The sequence below is a fragment of the Lactuca sativa genome, chromosome 5 (assembly GCF_002870075.4).
Source record: "Lactuca sativa cultivar Salinas chromosome 5, Lsat_Salinas_v11, whole genome shotgun sequence".
NCBI lineage: Eukaryota > Viridiplantae > Streptophyta > Magnoliopsida > Asterales > Asteraceae > Lactuca > Lactuca sativa.
The window spans coordinates 364,984,305-365,008,028 of NC_056627.2; positions in this window are offsets into that span (position 1 = coordinate 364,984,305).

Genomic DNA, 23,724 nt, shown 5'->3' on the forward strand with positions numbered 1-23,724 from the left:
TCGCTGGGAGCGACTAGGAGTTGAGTTGGGGCTAGCGACCGGTGGGAGCCGGTAATCCAGATATTGGTAGATTGGTAGGGACCAAGGTGGTCTCAGTTCATCCGGAAGGCAGATAAGGAATAGCAGAAATTTCCAGCCAGTAGCAGTGCTGGTAAGCAGTCTATGGTGAAATTCAGATAGTTGGTCGAGGGGTGCTCGACACCAAGTTCTGGCAGAGAGGAGTGTCAGTGATTACAGACGGTGATGACCCGTTCTGGGAATAGCGGGGGTGATGGAGTTGGTGAAGGATAGGACCTTCACAGTGTTAGAGGAAATAGTTGGATATGGAGCTTTGCCTTGGGAAGGCAAGAAATTTGCACAAGCAAAGAAGGGGTGAACCCCTATAGGTTCAGTGCAGTACTCGGTGAGTACCGGAAGGATTACCGGTTGAGTAAGTTGTGTTTCTGAGTTGTTCAGGGTCAGGTTTGACCCGAGGTTTAACCGCGAGGTTTACGTTAGTCAGAATGACCAGGTGGAAGACCAGCGAAGGTAGGGAGCTGGTGTTGGGATAATTGGTGGGTATTGAAGGCGGATCGCAGGCGGTGGGCCATGGCAAACTTCGAGGACGAAGTTTAATTTAAGTGGGGGAGAGTTGTAACACCCAAAGTTTTGAAGGCCAAGAAAGGAAAGAAAAGCCTATGTTTAGGGGTCGACTCGGCGAGTCCAAAGGGGGGACTCGGCGAGTCCGAGCGGGATCCAGGCCGATGATTAAGTGACCGACTCAGCGAGTAGGCCATGGTGACTCAGCGAGTCTGGTCTGTGCATGGAAAACCCTAAATTTGGGACTTGGAGCCTATATAAACATCTTAATCTTCTTCCTAGGGTTCCGTTACTGCCTCTTCAGCCCTGGATACCAAACCCTTGATGGGTTTTAAGCATAAGAAACATTCCTATGTGCTCATGCAAACCCTAATGCTTGGATCTAGGTTTCACTATTGAACATGCTTTGATTCCAAGACTTACAAACCCTAATCTAGCATATAAACAACAAAATTAACATATAGAATCAGATCTAGATGTTTACCTATTCAATAGTTGGCTTAGATCTTGTATATCTTCTTCTTTTGAGCCTAGAGTCACAAATGCAACTCCTCTAATGGTTCACAAACCCCACAAGCAAGAAGGAAATATGAGAGAGGGAGAGAGAGACTAGAAGTCGGCCTAGGGTACTCTTAGAATCAAGTGGTGGCCGAATTCATGCCCCAGGGGTCATATTTATACTTACAGGTTACTAGGGTTTCACTCTAAACCCTAATGGACAGCTTAGTCACCAAGCAGCCCATGGAACCTTCTGGAATAAGGCCCTTGGACGAAAATATGATGGATACCCATCATAATTTCGTTTCCCCTTAAGCCCATTAGGTTTCCTTAACCTAAAACTCAACTATCATACATTTGACAGTTTATACCCCGTTATTCAATTAATCTCTTTTGACCACCAAATTAATTCCTAATTAATTTATGACCAATACTAATTAAATAAATATGATTTCTCCTTTAATATATTATTCTTATAATATATTAATAAATCATAATACTCTCTCTTTCTCCTTAAATTACCTTGTCAAGTTGCTTTGGAGAAGGCAACCCAAAAGGACCATGCATAACCGGGTCAAGTACATACCAAATATAGTTACGGGCTTAGACACTATTCCAACAGTCTCCCACTTGGATAAGTCTAGTAACTATATCTCACATATGACTTCAGAATCCGATTAGCAATCGTAGCTCTTATACTTCGCTGTCAACTCTGATCAACTTGTCCGTTAGATAAGGGATCGTATAATCCTCTGTTCTGGATATCATGTTGGCAATGCTTATTGTCCAGCAAAAGTTCCTTGATTTCCGATTTGTTTGACATAGAATTTAGTTGAACACATCAACTTCATTCTGACCGGGCCCGACACATAAGTCAAACCAAATCATCAAGTGACCAATATATCGCTTTTATTCTCATAGAATAAAAGGAACAGATCAACTTCGACTCATATGCATCTATTATTTACTAATGGATCACACACAATAATGTGTTTTATAACAAAGTTACTGATGCGTTTACACATTATCAATGTATAACCAACCAGCAAACAACAACCATATCTCTAAGTTTTAAGACTATATGATGTTATCGCTTTGCGATCACTTAAGATAAAACACCACTAAGTGATACAACAAACTCGGGTTTAATCCAATGCTTAACTCATATTCACAAGCACTCATGAACTTTGCAGCAAACCTTTGCTATGTCCAAAACCTTTTAGACAATCTACAAAACAATTCATGATAGTCTTCATTTATACCTACTTCCAAAATATGACCGACTGTGGACCTTTTGAATAATCATATCATTCAGGAAGTCAAAACATGCAAAATGGAAACAATAGATAAATAACCAACATAAGATAGTAAGTTTACTCATAAATAACACAATTTTATTTATTCATCAAATGTCAAGTACAAACTATCTATTACACATTTCCTATCTAATCCAAACTTATATCATCCTTCAGCCCAATGCTCCTAGCGTGCTGCAAGTGTTTGACCCTACTCAGTCCCTTCGTAAAGGGATCTGCTGGGTTTTCTTCTGATGATACCCTCTTCACAACGAGGAGTCCCTATTCTACCGATGTCTGATGAAATGGTATTTTCTGTCAATATGTCGAGATCTACCATGATCTCTCGGTTCCTTGGTCAAGGCAACCGCTCCTTCATTATCAATGAAAATTTCCATCGGCTCCTTTATGGATGGCACAACTCCAAGGTCTCCAATGAAGTTCTTCAACCATATAGCCTCCTTTGAAGCTTCGCTCGCCGCAATATACTCTGATTCGCACGTTGAATCAGCTACGGTCTCTTGCTTGGAACTTTTCCAAGTCACTGCTCCTCCATTTAGGGTAAAGACCCAGCCTGACTGCGATCGGAAGTTATATCGATCCGTCTGAAAACTAGCGTCACTGTACCCTCGTACCCTTAAGTCATCACTCCCACCGAGGACTAGAAATCATTCCTTGGTCCTCCGAAGGTACTTAAGAATATTCTTAACTGCAATCCAATGAGCTCTACCAGGATTCCCTTGATATCTGCTGACCATGCTCAAAGCGAAGGCTACATCAGGGCGAGTGCAGGTCATAGCGTACATGATAGAGCCTACTGCGGAAGCGTAAGGTACTCGTCTCATATCAACTATCTCTGTCTCTGTACTCGGGCTCTGAGACTTACTCAGCTTGGTATTGTTTTGGATTGGCAACTCCCCTTTCTTGGAATTTTCCATACTAAAACGCTTTAGTACCTTTTCCAAGTATGTATCCTGACTGAGTCCTATCAGTCTCTTTTCCCTGTTTCTAACTATTCTTATTCCCAGTATATAAGCAGCCTCTCCGAGGTCCTTCGTAGCGAAACATTTCCCAAGCCAGGACTTGACCTCCTGCAAGGTTGGGACATCGTTTCCTATGAGTAGTATGTCGTCGACATACAATATGAGGAAGCTTATTATACTCCTATTGGCTTTGACATACACACAAGATTCATCTTCGCTTCGCAGAAAGCCAAACTCTTTAACCTTCTCGTCAAAACAAAGATTCCATCTGCGAGATGCTTGTTTCAATCCATAAATGGATTTCTCAAGCTTGCATACTCTATTTGGATGCTTCGCATCGACAAAACCCTCCGGCTGATTCATGTAGACATCCTCAGCCAACTTTCCATTAAGGAAAGCGGTTTTCACGTCCATATGCCATATTTCATAATCATGAAACGCAGCTATGGCAAGCATCACCCTAATAGACTTTATCTTCGCAACTGGTGAGAAGGTCTCATCATAGTCAACTCCGGGAGTTTGAGTAAAGCCCTTCGCAACCAATCGCGCTTTATAAGTATGCACTTTCCCATCCATGTCCGCCTTCTTCTTGAAGATCCACTTGCACCCGACTGTCTTACGACCCGGTACATTATCAACCAAATTCCAAACTTAGTTGTCGTACATGGACTGAATCTCACTGTCCATAGCCTCTTTCCATTTTGCAGACTCTGGGCCTGCCATGGCTTCCTTATAGCTGCTAGGTTCATCCAAATTTACTAGTGTACTATCACTAATAAATGTATCCCCTTCAATAGTAATATGAAAGCCATAAAACTGGGGTGGAACACTAGCCCTAGTGGAGCGTCGAAGAGGTAGGGACTCGTCAACAGGTTCAACAGGAGTTTCCTCCTCAAGTTGAGTGCCAGTGTCAGAGGTTCCTTCATCGCTTTGATCTTGAATCTCTTCAAGTTCAATTTGCCTCCCACTGTCTTCTTGGCCTATCAATTCCCTTTCTCGGAAAACTCCTCTTCTAGGAACGAAAACAACATTGTCACTCGGTCTATAGAAAAGGTAGCCAAAAGACTTCTGCGGATAGCCGATGAAATAACACTTCTCACTACGAGGTTCTAGTTTGTCGTGAGTCTCTCGTCTTACAAAAGCCTCGCAACCCCAGACCTTGATATGTGCCAACGAGGGAGCCTTCCCTGTCCACATCTCGTGAGGAGTCTTGGAAACCTTCTTGGTGGGAACTAAGTTAAGTATGTGGGCGGCAGTCTCTAAGGCATACCCCCAGAAAGCTATTGGTAACGAAGTCCGACTCATCATAGAACGAACCATGTCCAACAAGGTCTGATTACGTCTCTCAGCCACACCATTCAATTGTGGCGTCCTCGGAGGCGTCAATTGCGAAACGATTCCGCATTCTTTTAGATAGTTGTGAAACTCAAGAACTCTCCTCCTCGGTCTGACCGAAGCATCTTGATTTTCCTGCCCAGCTGATTCTCCACTTCATTCTTAAACTCTTTGAACTTTTCAAAGGTTTCCGACTTTTGCTTGATTAAGTAGATATATCCATATCTGCTATAATCATCTGTAAAAGTCACGTAGAAGTGGCAAGCATCCCTTGTGGTGGATCTAAAGGGCCCGCATACATCGGTGTGTATGAGATCCAATAAACCCTCACCCCTTTCACAAGTGCCAGTAAAGGTTGACTTGGTCATCTTCCCAAGTAAACAAGATTCACACGTGTCATCGTCCCTAAGGTCGAATGACTCCAACACTCCATCCTTTTGGATTTGGGTTATGTGTTTCTTGTTGACATGGCCAAGGCGACAATGCCACAAGCATGCTTTGTCTAGGCCAGTAGACGAATCAATATTCAAAACATTATTTCCAAAATTATCAACAATCATCACAGATTCATACATCCCATTACAAGGTAATGCATTGAAATAAAAGACACCATTCAAATCATTAATAGAACCATTACTATTATCAAAAGAATATCTGAAACCTTGTCTAAACAACCCGTGAAAAGAAATAATGTTTCTTGCCATATCTGGCGAATAACAACAATTCTCTAAATCTATTCCTAACCCATTACTCAACACTAAAGAATAAACACAGACTTTGGTCACAGGCGACGATCTTCTGTTTCCCATAATCAGGTTCATCTTCCCATGCTCCATCTCCCTACTTCTTTTTAGGCCCTGCAAATTAGAACAAATGTGGTAACCACATCCTGTATCAAGAACCCATGAAGTAGCAAATGATGAGTTATTAGATTTAATAGAATACATATCTGCAAATGTGGGCTTGATCTTCCCATCTCTTATGTCCTGCAGATATTGAGGGCAGCTTCGCTTCCAGTGGACCTTTTGGTGGCAATAGAAGCACTCTGCTTCTTTAGGATCGGAAAAGGGTTTAACGGAGCCAGCTTTGGTCCCACTTGAGGACGAACCATCACGGGGTTTCCCCTTATGGTGGCTCTTACATAGAGCCTTCCTCTTTTTGCCCTTTCCTTGACCTATTGCCATCACAGGAGCGGCCACAGCAGGGGACGGTGCAACGGATTTGTCTTTGAGGTTGCTCTCAGCAATCCTCAAGAGCCCTTGGAGCTTGCTCAAGGAGACCTCCTATTTGTTCATATGGTAGGTCATCCTGAATTGATTGTAGCAGGAGGGCAAGGAGTGGAGGATTATGTCGATGGCCAAATCCTCATCAAACTTAACATTAAGTTTGAGAAGACGATCAACATACCTCTGCATTTTCTGCAAATGAGAGGTTAGGGATTCTCCACTCCCCATCTTAGCGGTGATCATGTTAGTAATGATCTCATAGCGCTCTTGCCTCGCGCTTTGGTGATACCTGTCCAGCAAATCCTGATGCATTTCATATGGATACATGTCCTCATAGGACTTTTGGAGTTCGAGGTTCACGGTGGCCAGCATGATGCAGTGAACTTTCGTGGCATCACGCTCATGGGCCTCAAAGGCGGCCAATTCCTCAGGAGTAGCAACATCTGGGATGATCTTCTCAAGCTTTTCATCGAGGACATATTATTTGTCCTCGTAACGTGTGATCATGCGGATATACCTCATCCACTCGTTGAAGTTTGAACCATCAAATGTCACTTTCTGACACAAGTTCATCAACGAGAATGCCCCAGAAGCGTTGTTGTTGTTGTTGTTGTTGTTGTTTGCAGACATCTGAAAAAGAAGGGAACAAAGTTTGATTAGAAATGAATCCCTAATTAACCACCCAAATGAGAAATTAGGGCTAGGACCCAACAACATTATTTACAACTTAGAAAGGGATGCCATACTCTAAAAGTAAATAATTTAAAGGTAAGTGAATGACGATTCACTAATTCTCACCATGAAAAACGAAAAAGGCAATTTAGGTTTTAAATGTATTGAAAACTCCTAGATCTTTGAGATTCATTTAACTTTTCAATGGCATGTTTAAATCTCGATATGCATTTCAAATTTGCGACTGGGATGCCGAGGACCGCAAACAAATTTGTGAATAACCATGCGAATCAACGTGGTGCACTCAATGTCTCTATCACCTAATCAATGTGCCGGTAAACCACACACGCTCCATTGATCTATGACAAACATCGAGTCACCCTTCGCTACCAATGTCATCCCCAAATTGATGTGCCGGTTAACCACACATGCTCCATCAACGTTTGACAAGGGTACGAAGTGTAATTCCATGGATTAGCATCATTTTCACATTTTACCCTAAAGTAACTAGGAATGGGAATTTGTAAAACATGTAGTTACTTTATGTTCAACATTATACTTTTAATGAGGAGAGGGTTGCCCTATCCTACCCGTTCGGCTAACGACCCTCCACCAGTCAAGCAAGCGGTAGGTGTGAGTGTACACCCATTAAGCGCCATTTTATAGGCAGCAACCTTATACCCACCTTATAGACCGGCTTCGTGAATGAGGCCTACTAACGGTAAGACTAGCATTTAAAGTTATATATATATATATATATATATATATATATATTAAGCTTGTAATAATATATAATAGTATAGGGTTGAATTTTAAACTTGTAAAATTCTAAGGGTTTGAAATTTAAATTATTCAAAATTAAACTTTTAATTACAAAATTCAAATTTCAAAACTTGAGGGCAAGTTTTGAACTTTTCAAAACATAAGGGATCAAATAAAAAATAATTCAAATTAGCCAATTAAGTTCATAATTATCTAGATTTGACCTAATCTTAATTTTAGTCATTAGATAATTACCAAATAATTTTTAAATAATCCATATTTATCACATAAATAACTAATATTTAAAAAGATTTGAAATTATCTATTCTTTTGGCAAGGATAAACACTTAATATAGATAAAATTCGGATTTTAACTTCATAAAACAAATTAAGCATTAAGTCCAAGTCAAAACAACAGCCAAAACCCGAAAAACCCTAATTCTAACGAACTGACTCGCCGAGTCAGGCCTGGACTCGCCGAGTAGGGGCCAACTCGCCGAGTCCAGGTACTGACTCCCCGAGTTGAGTCGGGCAGGGACCAAAAATCGTTTTTTCAGCAATTAAAGCAGTTAAGCATCACATACAACTGAAACCAATCAAAGCTCTGATACCACTGATGGGTTTTAAGCATAAGAAACATTCTTATGTGCTCATGCAAACCCTAATGCTTGGATCTAGGTTTCACTATTGAACATGCTTTGATTCCAAGACTTACAAACCCTAATCTAGAATATAAACAACAGAATTAACATATAGAATCAGATCTAGATGTTTACCTCTTCAATAGTTGGCTTAGATCTTGTATATCTTCTTCTTTTGAGCCTAGAGTCACAAATGCAACTCCTCTAATGGTTCACAAACCCCACAAGCAAGAAGGCAATACGAGAGAGGGAGAGAGAGGCTAGAAGTCGGCCTAGGGTACTCTTAGAATCAAGTGGTGGCCGAATTCATGCCCCAGGGGTCATATTTATACTTACAGGTTACTAGGGTTTCACTCTAAACCCTAATGGACAGCTTAGTCACCAAGCAGCCCATGGAACCTTCTGGAATAAGGCCCTTGGACGAAAATATGATTGATACCCATCATAATTTCGTTCCCCCTTAAGCCCATTAGGTTTCCTTAACCTAAAACTCAACTATCATACATTTGACAGTTTATACCCCTTTATTCAATTAATCTCTTTTGACCACCAAATTAATTCCTAATTAATTTATGACCAATACTAATTAAATAAATATGATTTCTCCTTTAATATATTATTCTTATAATATATTAATAAATCATAATACTCTCTCTTTCTCCTTAAATTACCTTGTCAAGTTGCTTTGGAGAAGGCAACCCAAAAGGACCATGCATAACCGGGTCAAGTACATACCAAATATAGTTACGGGCTTAGACACTATTCCAATAACCCTAGCCGTCATAACCTTTGATTGAGCCATTTTTTGCCTTGGAAGGTGCATTAAAGCTTGGAGATGGAAGAAGGAACTTGGAGGAGCAAGAAGGGACTATAGATCTGGAGTTTGTGGAGCCTTTCTGAGATATTGATGGTAATAAGTCGTCCCTCTCTCTTTTAGGTCTTCCATGGTTGTGAGATTTGGGGCTTTTAGGCCATGGTTTGGCACCCATTTGAGTTAGAAGCCGGATCTGGAGTTGCTACTTCAGATCCAAGTGTGTTATGGACTAGAGAAGCATAAAGTATCAGCCCTTGAGTCAATGTTGAAGCCCCTTGGCCTTAAACCCTAGTTTATGGTGTATTTTGCTTAGATCTCTTTCTCTACACGTAAAGTTTGCAACTTTACGTGAGGAATAGGCTTGGGAAGGGTAGATCTACAGATTTGAGTCCCTGCATGACTCAAAAGTCCTCTGCATGTATGAAGGACCGGATGGACTCGGCGAGTCCTTTGAGTGGACTCGACGAGTAGCTTGAAGATGAGGAGGAACTCGACGAGTGGGATGAACAGCTCGTCGAGTCGGATGAAGTTGGGCATGAACTCGGCGAGTTGGAAGAACAACTCGGCGAGTTGGATGAAGATTGTCTTGGACTCGGCGAGTCTGTTCGTGGACTCGGTGAGTCAAGTCGCGAAACCCCAAACCCTTTGAGTTTAGACTCGAATCAGTGAGTCGATTAGAGACTCGGTGAGTTGGACAGGTCAGGACTCGAAAATCGGTAGACTCGACGAGTCATGGACTGACGCGACGAGTAGAGTCGCGAGTGGAAGGACTCTGGACTTATGAACTCGGCGAGTCGGTAGGGTGACTCGACGAGTAGGGTTGACCTGGAAGGTTGACTTTGACCTGAGTTGACTTAGTTGGCTTTCGGGAGATAGTTAGACTAAGGGTTGCATTGATATTGGTAGCTCGGAGAGCTAGTGGAGTAGGAGTTCAGAGAGTTGTCGGTCAGCAGCCAGAGGATTATCAGCAGAGTTCAGCAGTGCGAGGTGAGTCTCCTCACTGTTTGTATGGGTCTAAGGCACCAATTCCGGCCCATTTAGAATATGCATGAAAGACCAGGAGCGGCTCCTGGCACACAGTATGTTATTATGTATGATAGGAAGACCCGAGGGTTAGCCCTAGGCAATATGCATGAAAGACCAGGGGGCGGCTCCTGGCACACAGTATGTTATTATGTATGATAGGAAGACCCGGGGGTTAGCCCTAGGCAATATGCATGAAAGACCAGGGGGCGGCTCCTGGCACACAGTATGTTATTATGTGTAACGCCCGTAGATCAGGGCTAGTCAATTTAGAGACAATAAGAGTCAAAAATGACTTTTTGATAGAAGATTATTTAGGATGAATAATCCTAACTAAGTTGTAGTATATGTTACAAGGTTTCCGTACATATAAAGAACGCCAAAATCCGAGTTATAACGAAGAAGTTATGACCTGTCAAAGTTTCGCGACAGAACCGGCACGACACAGCACGACGTAAAAAGTGAATTTACGTTAGAGCGATATTTAGCCTTAGAAATCTAAACGAGAATCGAAGATCTCGTTGTTGGTATCGAAGCGATAAAAAGTTAGGCGAGAACGGACGTCAAACGAAGAAGTTATGAATTTATAACGAAGTTTTCTGTCGCGGCCTATTAAAAATAAATAATAAAAATAAAAGTCAAAATTAGCCGACGGAGTCTAAACGAAAGTTGTAGAGCGTAGTCTCACCTTCGCGTGGATATAAAGAACGTCGAAAACGGAGTTCGTATGAAGAAGATATGAATTTCCGAAGTTTATTAATCATTTTGTATTTAAATTTAAAAGGAAATTCGGAAGCATTATCCGAAGGAGTCACCGGTCTGATCCGAGGTACGCGCCGCGTACTCGAGTACGCCCCGCGTACTCCGAAGTGTCGACATTCGCAGCAAGTGGCTTCGGATGACGCACGCAGTGACGTTTTTCGGACCAGTACGCCCCGCGTACTGGCGTACGCCCCGCGTACTCCGAGGCTCCAGCCTCCTATAAATAAGATGCGAGGGCAGCCGACCCAATTGCCAATTTCTTCTCTTCTCTCTCCCGTTTTGCATCGGTTTGCGTGCCAGAAATACCCCGAAGCCCCGGTATTGTTCTCAAGCCCCGAAGCAAGTCCCGAGATCCCGAAGATCCCGAGAAGTGCGGTTCCCGAGCCGAAGCTCTGCCCGCAAGAAGTTCGATTTTTGAAGAGATCTTCCAGATCTGCTGAGGATTACTACTTCTGTAAGCCGTAGTGCTGTCGGATCGTCTTCTGATCAAGTGAGTGTATACTACCTTTCATAAACACGATAATAATACAAGTATGGTTTGAGTGTATTAAGTATATTGTTGTTTATATGTGTGGGTGTGTAGTTGTTTTCTTCTAACACATCAATATGAAGTATTTGTTATGAAATACGTGCTATGTGTTTATATGTTATTTGTCTATTTGAGATGGACATGGAAATTGGAGTTTTATACAGGTGTTAAATGATTTAAACTGTGTAAGTATTTATATCTACAAAATTGTTGGGTAGAACAAGGGTAGATGGGATAGTTGGTGACTATGGAGTTAGCGCCTGATGTTAGATAAACCTTGGTGACTATGGAGTTAGCGCCTGCTGTTAGATAAACCTTGGTGACTATGGAGTTAGCGCCTATTATTAGATAAACCTTGGTGACTATGGAGTTAGCGCCTTTTGTATAAACCTTGGTGACTATGGAGTTAGCGCCTATTGCATAAACCTTGGCGACGATGTGACTTCGTGCCTATTTGATGAACCTTGGCGACTATGGAGTTAGCGCTTGTTAAGTAAACCTTGGCGACTATGGAGTTAGCGCTTGTTAAGTAAACCTTGGCGACTATGGAGTTAGCGCTTGTTAAGTAAACCTTGGCGACTATGGAGTTAGCGCTTGTTACGTGAACCTTGGTGACTATGGAGTTAGCATCGCTTGAGTAAACCCCGACGACTATGGAGTTAGCGTCTTATAACTATGGATTTAGTACTTGATAGATAAACTTTGGCAGCAATGGATTTCGTGCCGATTCCTTAGGAATAAGTGAATGAAGGATAGTTGGTTCTTAGGGGGAAACCTTAAGAAGATGATGGGGATGGGTAATTGAGTTGATTGTTTGATAATTGAATATAATAAATGTATTATTGTGGGTTGAAAACCCTATATGCTCACCAGGCTCCCAAGCCTGACCCACTCAGTTTTCTTTTCATTACAGGTAATGACACAAGAGTATAAGTCGGCGGACTTGACGAGAGATTTTGGATTATAGATCAGTAGCTGAATAACTATTGTAAGGTCTATTTTATGTTGTTTATGCTTTTGGTCTGTAACGAACATGACATCCCGAGGTTTTATTATTTAATAAAAATACATTCTTTTCGAGAAATGTTTTGATAAAATGGTTATCATATTTTATTTTGGGAACAAATTCCGCAACCGTTTTCTTTAAACGATCACTCTGATTTTGAAAACAAAGCATAAACAAATCGGTCTTTTCTGGCCGTGAAATTGGGGATGTCACATTATGTATGATAGGAAGACCCGGGGGTTAGCCCTAGGCAATATGCATGAAAGACAAGGAGGTGACTCCTGGCGCATTGTATACTTGCATAAAAGACCAGGGGGTGGCCCTTGGCACATGTCTGTAAGATCAGGGGGTGGCCCTTGGCACTTGTCTGTAAGACCCAGGGAGCGGCCCAGGCTTGACCAGGAAGACCACGCGCGGACCGTGGCATAATGGCAAGACTATGTTTGGCACATAGCACCTTATTTGATTATGGATAAGTCGATTATGTATAGCTCTTGGCTATGAATGGTTTGTATGGTATGTGGTATCTGGGGAACTCACTAAGCTTCATGCTTACGACTTTCAGTTTTGGTTTCAGGTACTTCCGGTAGCGGATGATGGAGCTCGGGATGATCGCATGGCACACACCATAGATTAGTCAGCCTGGGAATGTTTTACTCTGATAATGAACATGTGTTTTGAAAACTAATACTCTGTTTATGTTTTGAAATGATGATTTTACTTTAAGTGATACTTTATTAAAAGAAATTTTTAGTCTTGAATTTTGGGACGTTACACAAAATGCAAGGACCCGGGTGTATTCACAGTTGCTTGTAAAATGGGTAGTCTTTTGTGCCACATGCCATGTTAGATCTCGGGGCATCAGTTAATGTTTTACCTTATTTGAGTTACAAAACAATGGGAATTACACCTTTAACAAAAAAAACAGAGTCATAATACAACCGGTCTTTAGTACACCCACAAGGTGTATTAGAGTACGTGTTAGTGGAAGTTAATGAACTTGTATTTCCCACTGATTTTTATGTCTTGGATATGGGTGATGAAAACACCCCACAATCAAGCTTCATACTTTTAGGGAGACCCTTCATGAGTACCACAAAAAAAAGATAGATGTAGCAAATGACACTTTATATATGGGGTTTTATGGTGAGGTGATCAATATTAATATCTTTGAAGCTATGCGTTATCCTAGTGATATTCATTCCATAAACTTCATAGATGTTATTGACTCATGTACTAAGTATTTTTTTTTTTGAGTTTTCAAGCCAAGATGTGCTAACCATCATCTTGAGCAATCATTTTGATGAGATGGGGTTCAAGAATTTGGTTGAAAATTACACTTTGGAGGATTGACTGATTGAAGTAATCAGTTCCTTGGAAAAAGGGCAATATATGAGAGTTTATCCATGTGACAATCACAGAAATTAACCCCAAATTGCTAAATTGAATCAAGTATAAAAGACTTAGAATACGATAGTACCAAAAAGTAAGATTTCGAATTACAATGTGTGAGAAAATTCAATCAAAATAGCTAAAAACTTTAAAAATAAGTGTGCGAAAAGTTATGTTATTTTTAAGAAATAAAACCATATTTCAAGAGTACATAACATCTCGATCCTAGAAATATAAATTTCGTAAAGATCCGACTCCATATAAATTAGATATGATTTTTATAAAATATAAAAATTAGGCATACATAAAGAGTTGCAATGCCAAAAAGCTACAAAGAGAATGGTTGATATTTGGATAAATTCACCAAAAGGAGAATTATAGTACTTCTCTTGATAAGAGTTTGGAGGCAAACTAGACCAAAAACGGAGTCCATATGAGAGATATGATTTTTGCAAAATCATTTAAGATTATAAAAATAAGGATAAAAGTAAAGTCGAAATTTGCCAATACAACCAAAAGGAAATTTGTCATACTCGATGATAGCTACGTATATATATATATATATATATATATATATATATATATATATATATATATATATATATATATATATATATATATATATATATAACACCAAAAATGAAATTCATATGAAAGAGATATGAATTTTTGAAAAACATGTCCGTGACCATGTCATGCACGACGTGCATTTGTGACGATTGGATTCGCTGATATATGGGAAATGTGGGCTAACGAGAGAGTGACATGTGTCCGATGATAAATGGAGCCAATGTGCACATGCATGCCGCACACATAAAGGTGCATCGCGTGCATACCAAAACCGGGCACTATAAATAGAGACCCTTACCCTCTCTCTTTTCACACCTCATATCACTCTCTATTATTTCCTATTCAATTGATAGATTTTCCCTTCTCCCGAATGGCTTAAGCCTCCCGATGCGAAGTCCCGAATTAGTCAGATCACGCTACAAGGGTGAGTTTACGGCCTCACTTTTACGAATCTAAAATGTTTTAGGGGGGGGGGGATACATGCTATAATACTACACTATCGATTTTACAAAATATTATTATTTGTAATATATCAGTATTTTATATAATGCATGAAACATTACGATTATATTTGTTGGGTTTTGAGTAATATAACACTCCTATGGTGCACATAAAACCCTAATGCTTTAGATCTAAGTTTTCTCTAATTATAAATGCAACATTGGTTTCCAAAGCATGAAGCCTAAACTAGCGTAACAAATTTAACATATGAATCATAAAATTAGTTAGAAAGTTACCTCTTGATGTAGCTAGTAATACTTTGGCCTTATGAGAACTTAGCACCCCAAGTGTTGTGCCTCAAACAAGTCACAAAGACCAATAAACAACTAAATGGATATTAGAGAGGCTAAGGAGACTCAAAAATCGACTTCTCTTCTTGGAATGCAAGTAATGGTCAATTTTAGGGCTTATCACTAGATATACATATATATATATATATATATATATATATATATATATATATATATGTGTGTGTGTGTGTGTGTGTGTGTGTAGAATATCAAAGGTCATGTGTAACCCTAATCCATACACATTAGCCCATGATCCATCCTTTTGATTTGGATAAATACTTCATGGATTAATCCATAAGCCCATCACAAATCAAACCATGGATCATTAACCCAACTTATATCTCAATTTAATTAGTCTCTTTTGATCACTAAATTAATTCTTAATTAATTATTGATTAATAATAATTAAATAATATGATTTCTTAATTGATATATTATACTTATAATATATTAATAAATCATAATAACCTGTTACTCAAATATCCATCTATCAAATTGTTCTGGTGAAGGCAACCCGAAATGGACCATGCTACTATCAGGTCAAGTACATACCAATTATAGTTATGGGATTAGACACCTAATCCAATAATATTATGCCTGGTAATTACCCTGTCAAGAATTTAGGAATAATATTATGCCTAGTCGTTATGCTACACAATACCATAGGAAAATATTATATCTGGTAGAAACCCTGCCTACAACTATATGATAATATTATACCTAGTCGTTATACAGGAAGATGCTCTAGGGTAACATAGTACCTAGTTGTTATAGTGGTCAAACCTAAGGATAAACATAGTACTTAGTTGTTACTCTGACCTAATATCCTATCAAGAACATCAAATGCTACGATATATATATATATATATATATATATATATATATATATATATATATATATATATATATATATATATATATTAGTAAAGTTATGAAAGAGAAGAACATCAAAGGAAAACTAAAGATAACAAGATCAATAAAGATACTATAAGGTTAAACAAAGCAGTTGTTAAATGAGAATGACAATTCATCCTTCAGCTGATTAGTTTTTAGCTAACCCCGGCCTATAATTGTTAAATCTTAAGTTAGCAGGAAATATATGTATAGATATATACAAGATTGACAGCCCCACCTCTGGCTGCTAGCTACAACCCTAATGGTAAAGTGACAACAGTCATAACTTTTGAAACTACATTACGATGCCTGGTGAAGCGCCGTGCGGAAGAATATCAAGTCAAAATCTCAATTATTGGAACACATTGTAACAAATGTTCACCCAACCTTAATAAAATAAATTACCTAGAGGGGAACACGTTGAAGTAGTAATACTAAGTATCAGTAAACAAAAAAGGTGAAAAGCCTTAAGATAAATGGAATAGAATAATTTCCCTTAAAAGAAATTGTTATAAATTTATAAGAAAGAGATCTTATTAAATATTAAAGTAAACAAATATAAGAATAATGATAGGCACTTTCTTAAGTATCTTATCAAATACTTACTAAAAACTAATCGAGTGTACAAATTCGAACCTTCCCAAAATAAGATCATGTTTGATGCTAGCAATACCGCGGTTGGGGCAGTTTTGAGACAAAAGGTGGACCGAGATCGTCATTTAACTTATTATGCATCAAAGACCCTTGATAGTGAAGAAAGCAATGTGACATCCCCATTTTTCACGGCCAGAAAAGACCGATTTTGTTTATGCTTTATAAAAATCAGAGTACCTCTTTTAATAAAAATGTTGCGGAATTTGTTCCTAGTAAAACGTACGTTATCAAAGCATTTCCGAAGAAAAGTATTTTTATTCATTTCAAAACATTTGGGATGTCATTGTCAATACAGAAACATAAACATAAATAGAACTTACATTCAGTATCACTAGTGATTTACATCTCCTTAATCTCTCAGTGTAATGTGACATCATAACAACACCTGTGATATAAATAAACTGAGTGGGTCAGGTTGGGAAACCTGATGAGTACATAGGGTTTTCAACCCACAATAATATAATTATTATGTTTAAACAATCAAGCAATCAACCCAATTACCCATCCCCATTATCTTCTTTATTCTTAAGGAACTACCCTAAGAGTCATCTATCTTGCATTCGTTTATTCCGAGGTCCCTTGCTTCTAGAGTTATAGGACTGGCACTAAATCCATAGCTGCCAATGCTCGTTTGTAAAACACTAATTCCATAGCTGCTATAGTTTATTCATCGGGTACTAAAACCATAGCTACCAGTGTTTATCTAATAGGTACTAAGTCCATAGCTACCAATTCCTAACAGGTACTAAGTCCATAGCTACCAGTGTTTATCTAGTAGGTACTAAGTCCATAGCTACCAATTCCTAACAGGTACTAAGTCCATAGCTACTAGTGTTTATCTAGTAGGTACTAAGTCAATAGCTACCAATTCCTAACAAGTACTAAGTCCATAGCTACCAGTGTTTCTCCAATACGAACTAAGTCTATAGCTGCCAATGTTTACTCACATCATCTTTTATCTCTCATCATTCATCTACCCATGTCATGCCCAACATATTTGTATATATAAAATACATATACAGTTTAAATCATTTAAAACATGTATAAAATCGTTCATCCAGCATATACAACAAGTATTCAGATAATATGCACACATAGCACGTAGTTTGAATAAAATATTTCATATCTATGTGTAAGATGAAAGTAACTATGCACTCACCAGATTAGGTGGTGACTCGGTACTCGGACAGCACTTCGTTATCTCAAAACAATTTTCCCTCGACAAAACCTAGTATCAATATCACTAGGGTTTAGTCTAACTTTAACCGCGACTAATTAATAGTCTAGCTATTATTATTATTATTATTATTATTATTATTATTATTATTATTATTATTATTAAACAAAGATCTATATAACTCATAATAATAGCCCAAATAATTATTTTAAGGTCCTAATAACATTACTATATTAAAACATAAGTTATACAAAAGATAGGTTAGGCGTAGCTCACTTACAACGAGTTTTTCTCAAAACCGGGCTCCGCTGGAGCAGCGTTCCCTAGCCGAAAGGCTCTTCTTCTCGGATCCGTCGGGTGCTCCGGGGCTTCAGCCTCGTGCTAGGGAGGTTCCCTATGCTTTTTTTTTTTGGGGGGGGGGGGGTTAGGGCTTAGAGAGAGAGGGAGAGTATTGAGAGAGGAATGAAGGGTTAAGGTGTGAAGAATGAAGAAGAGGGGCGTTTCTATTTATAGGAGGCTGGAGGGTCACTCATGTCATGAATTTTTGATATTCACGTCGTGAGCCAGGCTGGCTACAGCCAGCCAGAGCCTGGTGCTGACACGTGGCATCGCACACAGGGTGGAAATCAACTTATTTTCAAAAATTCGTAACTTTCGCATATGAGCTTTGTTTTCGACGTTCTATATTAACGCGTAGGTAAAAAAAAGATCTACAACTTTCTTTTAGACTCCGTTGGCTAATTCTCGACTGATCTTAATTTTAACAGTAGGAGGGGTTTAGGCTGTTAAATGACCGCGAAGAATTCGTAACTCCTTCACATGAACCCCGTTTTCATCTGTCGTTTTACCGTTGACTTCCTATCAATAAGATCTTCAACTCTCATTTAGGCTGCGTATGCCAAAAACCGCTCGAACTAAAATTCGAGTTTCGGGCTGTGCACTGCTAAGCTGAATCTTAGAAAAATCATAACTTCCTCATACGAAGGTAGATTTGGGCGTTCTTTTTGTGGATGTTCTCAGTTTAATGTATGCTACAACTTCGGTTTATATCACTAAGGCTAAAAAGTCCTCTATCGTAAATTCAATATTTACGTCTCCCGGTGTCGTGCCGGTTTTGCCGAAAAACTTTGACGAGCCATAACTTCTTCGTTATAACTCGGATTTCGGCGTTCTTTATATGTACGGAAACCTTGAGACATATTATACAAATTGGTTAATATTATTTATTCTAAATAATCTCTAAACTGACTAGCCCGGATCTACGGACGTTACAACCAATGTGCCCTCAACTTCAAAAAGAAGATTATGCGGAAGCAAATTCTTTGGGAGACTATTCATGGTCGAATAAAAGGGGATACGAGTAACCACAGGATGAAGAAAGTTGGAACAACAATCAAGCTTGGGGAGGAAATCAAAATGGAGGCTTCCAACAAAGACCCCCACCTCCTCATTATCAACAAAGGCCACCGTTTCCACCTCAGAACTTCTAGCAAAGGCAAAACCATCCTTCGCCTCCTCAATAAAAAAATCTCCTCAAATATGTCTTTGGAAGACATAGTTAAAATCCTTGCTACCAGCACTCAAAGATTCCACCAATAAACTAAGGATATCATGAAAAGATTGGAGAAAAAATGGTATAACTTGCTTAATCTGTGAGTAAGATGGAATCACAAGGAAATCTACCATCTCAAATAAAGAAGAACCCGTAACACAATCCATGTGCCATTACTTTGAGAGGTGGCAAAAATTATGATGGACCAAGAATGTCGGATGAAGAAGAGGAAGAAAAGGAGAGTAAAGTAGAGGAAGTTGTCAAGGAGAATGAAAAGAAGGAGACTTCAAAGCAAAAGAAAACAATATACACCAAGGTGAAAGTCACTCCAACCTCATTTCCTTCAAGGCTAACAAGCACAAAAAGAGAGCGGGAAGATGACGAGACCATGACAACGCTCCGAAATGTTGAAATAAACATCCCTCTTTTAGATGTCACCACAAAATTTCCTATATATGCTAAGTTCCTTAAGGAACTTTGCACATCTAAGAAAAATCTTAAAGGAAATCAAATGGTAAAAGTAGGAAAAAATGTGTCTGTCGTGTTACAAAAACGGCTACCCAAAATGCAAGGACCCGGGTGTATTCATAGTTGCTTGTAAAATGGGTAGTCTTTTGTGCCACATGCCATGTTAGATCTCGGGGCATCAGTTAATGTTTTACCTTATTTGAGTTACAAAACAAAGGGAATTACACCTTTAACAAAAAAAAACAGAGTCATAATACAACCGGTCTTTAGTACACCCACAAGGTGTATTAGAGTACGTGTTAGTGGAAGTTAATGAACTTGTATTTCCCACTGATTTTTATGTCTTGGATATGGGTGATGAAAACACCCCACAATCAAGCTTCATACTTTTAGGGAGACCCTTCATGAGTACCACAAAAAAAAGATAGATGTAGCAAATGACACTTTATATATGGAGTTTTATGGTGAGGTGATCAATATTAATATCTTTGAACCTATGCGTTATCCTAGTGATATTCATTGCATAAACTTCATAGATGTTATTGACTCATGTACTAACTATTTTTTTTTGAGTTTTCAAGCCAAGATGTGCTAACCATCATCTTGAGCAATCATTTTGATGAGATGGGGTTCAAGAATTTGGTTGAAAATTACACTTTGGAGGATGGACTGATTGAAGTAATCAGTTCCTTGGAAAAAGGGCAATCTATGAGAGTTTATCCATGTGATAATCACAGAAATTAACCCCAAATTGATAAATTGAAACAAGTATAAAAGACTTAGAACACGATAGTAACAAAAAGTAAGATTTCAAATTACAATGCGTTAAAAAATTCAATCAAAAAAGCTAAAAACTTTAAAAATAAGTGTGCGAAAAGTAATGTTATTTTTAAGAAATAAAACCATATTTCTGTTGGATTAGTGTCTAAGTTAGTAACCATATTTAGTATATACTTGACCCGAGTGTGCATGGTCCTTTTGGGTTGCCTTCACCAAAGCAACTTGACAAGGTAATTTGATATGAGAGAGGAGATATTATGATTTATTTATATATTATAAGAATAATATATTAAAGGAGAAATCATATTTATTTAATTAGTATTAGTCATAAATTAATTAGGAATTAATTTGGTGACTAAAAGAGATTAATTAAATAAAGTGGTATAAACTGTCAAATGTGTGATAGTTGAGTTTTGGGCTAGGAAACCTAATGGACTAAGGGGGGACGAAATTATGATGAAGGATCATCATATTTTCGTCCAAGGCCTCATTCCATAAGGTTCCTTGGGCTGCTTGGTGGCTAAGCTGTCCATTAGGGTTTAGACTAAAACCCTAGCACCCTATAGTATAAATACATGCCCTATGCTTCAATTTAAGGCCACTTGATTCCAAGGGAACCCTAGGGCCGAAATTAGCATCATTCCCTTCTCTCTCTTAGTTTCCTTCTTGCTTCAAGGTGTTTGTGAGCCATTAGAGGCACTACAATTGTGGTGTTTGCTTTCAAGAGTTCAAGAGAGTTCAAGAGATCAAGGAAACTAGTTGTTATTGCTATATAACAACAAAGGTATGTCTACTACACTTCTATGTAATTTTCGAAAATTATAGAAGCATGCTAGGGTTTATTTTGTGTTCATAAAGTTGTATGTCTTATAGTGAAAACATAGATCAAACTAGGGTTGCATGCACACATAGGATTGTTTGTATTAAACCTAACAGTGGTATCAGAGCCATTGGTTTTTTGTTTTCAATTGGATTTGATACATATTATGAATTTGGCAAATTAGGGTTTATGGCAAGTAAACCCTAAGGCTTGGTGATTTTCGCAAATTAGGGTTGCAAAACCCTAGTTGGCGATTTTTGATAGGGTTCTTAAAACCTTTTGCCTAGCCTCCAAATTTCGAAATTAGGGTTAAGAAACCCTAGGGATTTCGAAAATCCCTTGCCCCCCAAGATAAGATCCTAAGATTTTAGGGATTTGGATATTGCTATCTTTGTGATTATCAATTTAATTGTTTAAACTAGATAATTGAAGATCTTGTATTATCCTTTCCATATATTTAAAAAATACAAAAATCTAGGGGATAATATCAGTTTTGATTTTATGATAAAACTTAAAGATTTAATAATTCAAATTAATTGTTTTATTTTGATAATTATTAAATCAAAGTTTTTGGTGTTTAAAATTTTAAATAGTCTTAATTTTCGAAAATTTTAAATACACATTAAGATACTAGTATTTTAAAATGCTTTAAAATACACCCTTATACAGTTATGATATTATAAGATTAATAATTATATATGTATAAGAATAAGCTAGTCTTATCGCTAGTAGGCCTCATTCACGAAGCCAGTCTATAAGGTGGGTATAAGGTTGCTGCCTATAAAATGGCGCTTAATGGATGTACACTCACATCTACCGCTTGCTTGACTGGTGGAGGGTCGTTAGCCGAACGGATAGGATAGGGCACTTAATTCCTCATTAAAAGTATAATGGAAATATTAAAGTAACTACATTGTTTTACAAATTCCCACTCTTAGTTACTTTAGGGTAAAATGTGAAAATGATGCTAATCCATGGAATTACACTTCATACCCTTGTCAAACATTGATGGAGCGCGTGTGGTTAACCGGCACATCAATTTGGGGATGACATTGGTAGCAAAGGGTGACTCGATGTTTGTCATAGATCAATGGAGCGTGTGTGGTTCACCGGCACATTGATTAGGTGATAAAGACATTGAGTGCACCACGTTGATTCGCATGGTTATTCACAAATTTGTTTGCGATCCTCGGCAACCCAGTCGCAAATTTGAAATGCATATCGAGATTTAAACATGCCATTGAAAAGTTCAATGAATCTCAAAGATCTAGGAGTTTTCATACATTTAAAACCTAAATTGCTTTTTCGTTTTTCATGGTGAGAATTAGTGAATCGTCATTCACTTACCTTCAAATTATTTACTTTTAGAGTACGGCATCCCTTTCTAAGTTGTAAATAATGTTGTTGGATCCTAGCCCTAATTACTCATTTGGGTGTTTAATTAGGGATTCATTTCTAATCAAGCTTTGTCCCTTTCTTTTTCAGATGTCTGCTAACAACAACAACAACAACGCTTCTGGGTCATTCTCGTTGATGAACTTGTGTCAGAAAGTGACATTTGATGGTTCAAACTTCAACGAGTGGATGAGGTACATTCGCATGATCACACACTACGAGGACAAAGAATATGTCCTCGATGAAAAGCTTGAGAAGATCATCCCAGATGTTGCTACTCCTGAGGAACTGGCCGCCTTTGAGGCCCACGAGCGTGATGCCAAGAAAGTTCACTGCATCATGCTGGCCAGCATGAACCTCGAACTCCAAAAGTCCTATGAGGACATGTATCCATATGAAATGCATCAGGATTTGCTGGACAGGTATCACCAGAGCGTGAGGCAAGAGCGCTATGAGATCATTACTAACATGATCACCGCCAAGATGGGGAGTGTAGAATCCCTAACCTCTCATTTGCAGAAAATGCAGAGGTATGTTGATCGTCTTCTAAAACTTAATGTTAAGTTTGATGAGGATTTGGCTATCGACATAATCCTCCACTCCTTTCCCTCCTGCTACAATCAGTTTAGGATGACCTACCATATGAACAAAGAGGAGGTCTCCTTGAGCAAGCTCCAAGGACTTTTGAGGACTGCTGAGAGCAACCTCAAAGACAAATCCGTTGCACCGTCCCCTGCTGTGGCCGCTCCTGTGATGGCAATAGGTCAAGGAAAGGGCAAAAAGAGGAAGGCTCCATGTAAGAGCCACCATAAAGGGAAACCCCGTGATGGTTCGTCCTCAAGTGGGACCAAAGTTGGCCCCGTTAAACCCTCTTCCGATCCTAAAGAAGCAGAGTGCTTCTATTGCCACCAAAAGGGCCACTGGAAGCGAAGCTGCCCACAATATCTGCAGGACATAAGAGATGGGAAGATCAAGCCCACATTTGCAGGTATGTATTCTATTAAATCTAATAACTCATCATTTGCTACTTCATGGGTTCTTGATATAGGATGTGGTTACCACATTTGTTCTGATTTGCAGGGCCTAAAAAGAAGTAGGGAGATGGA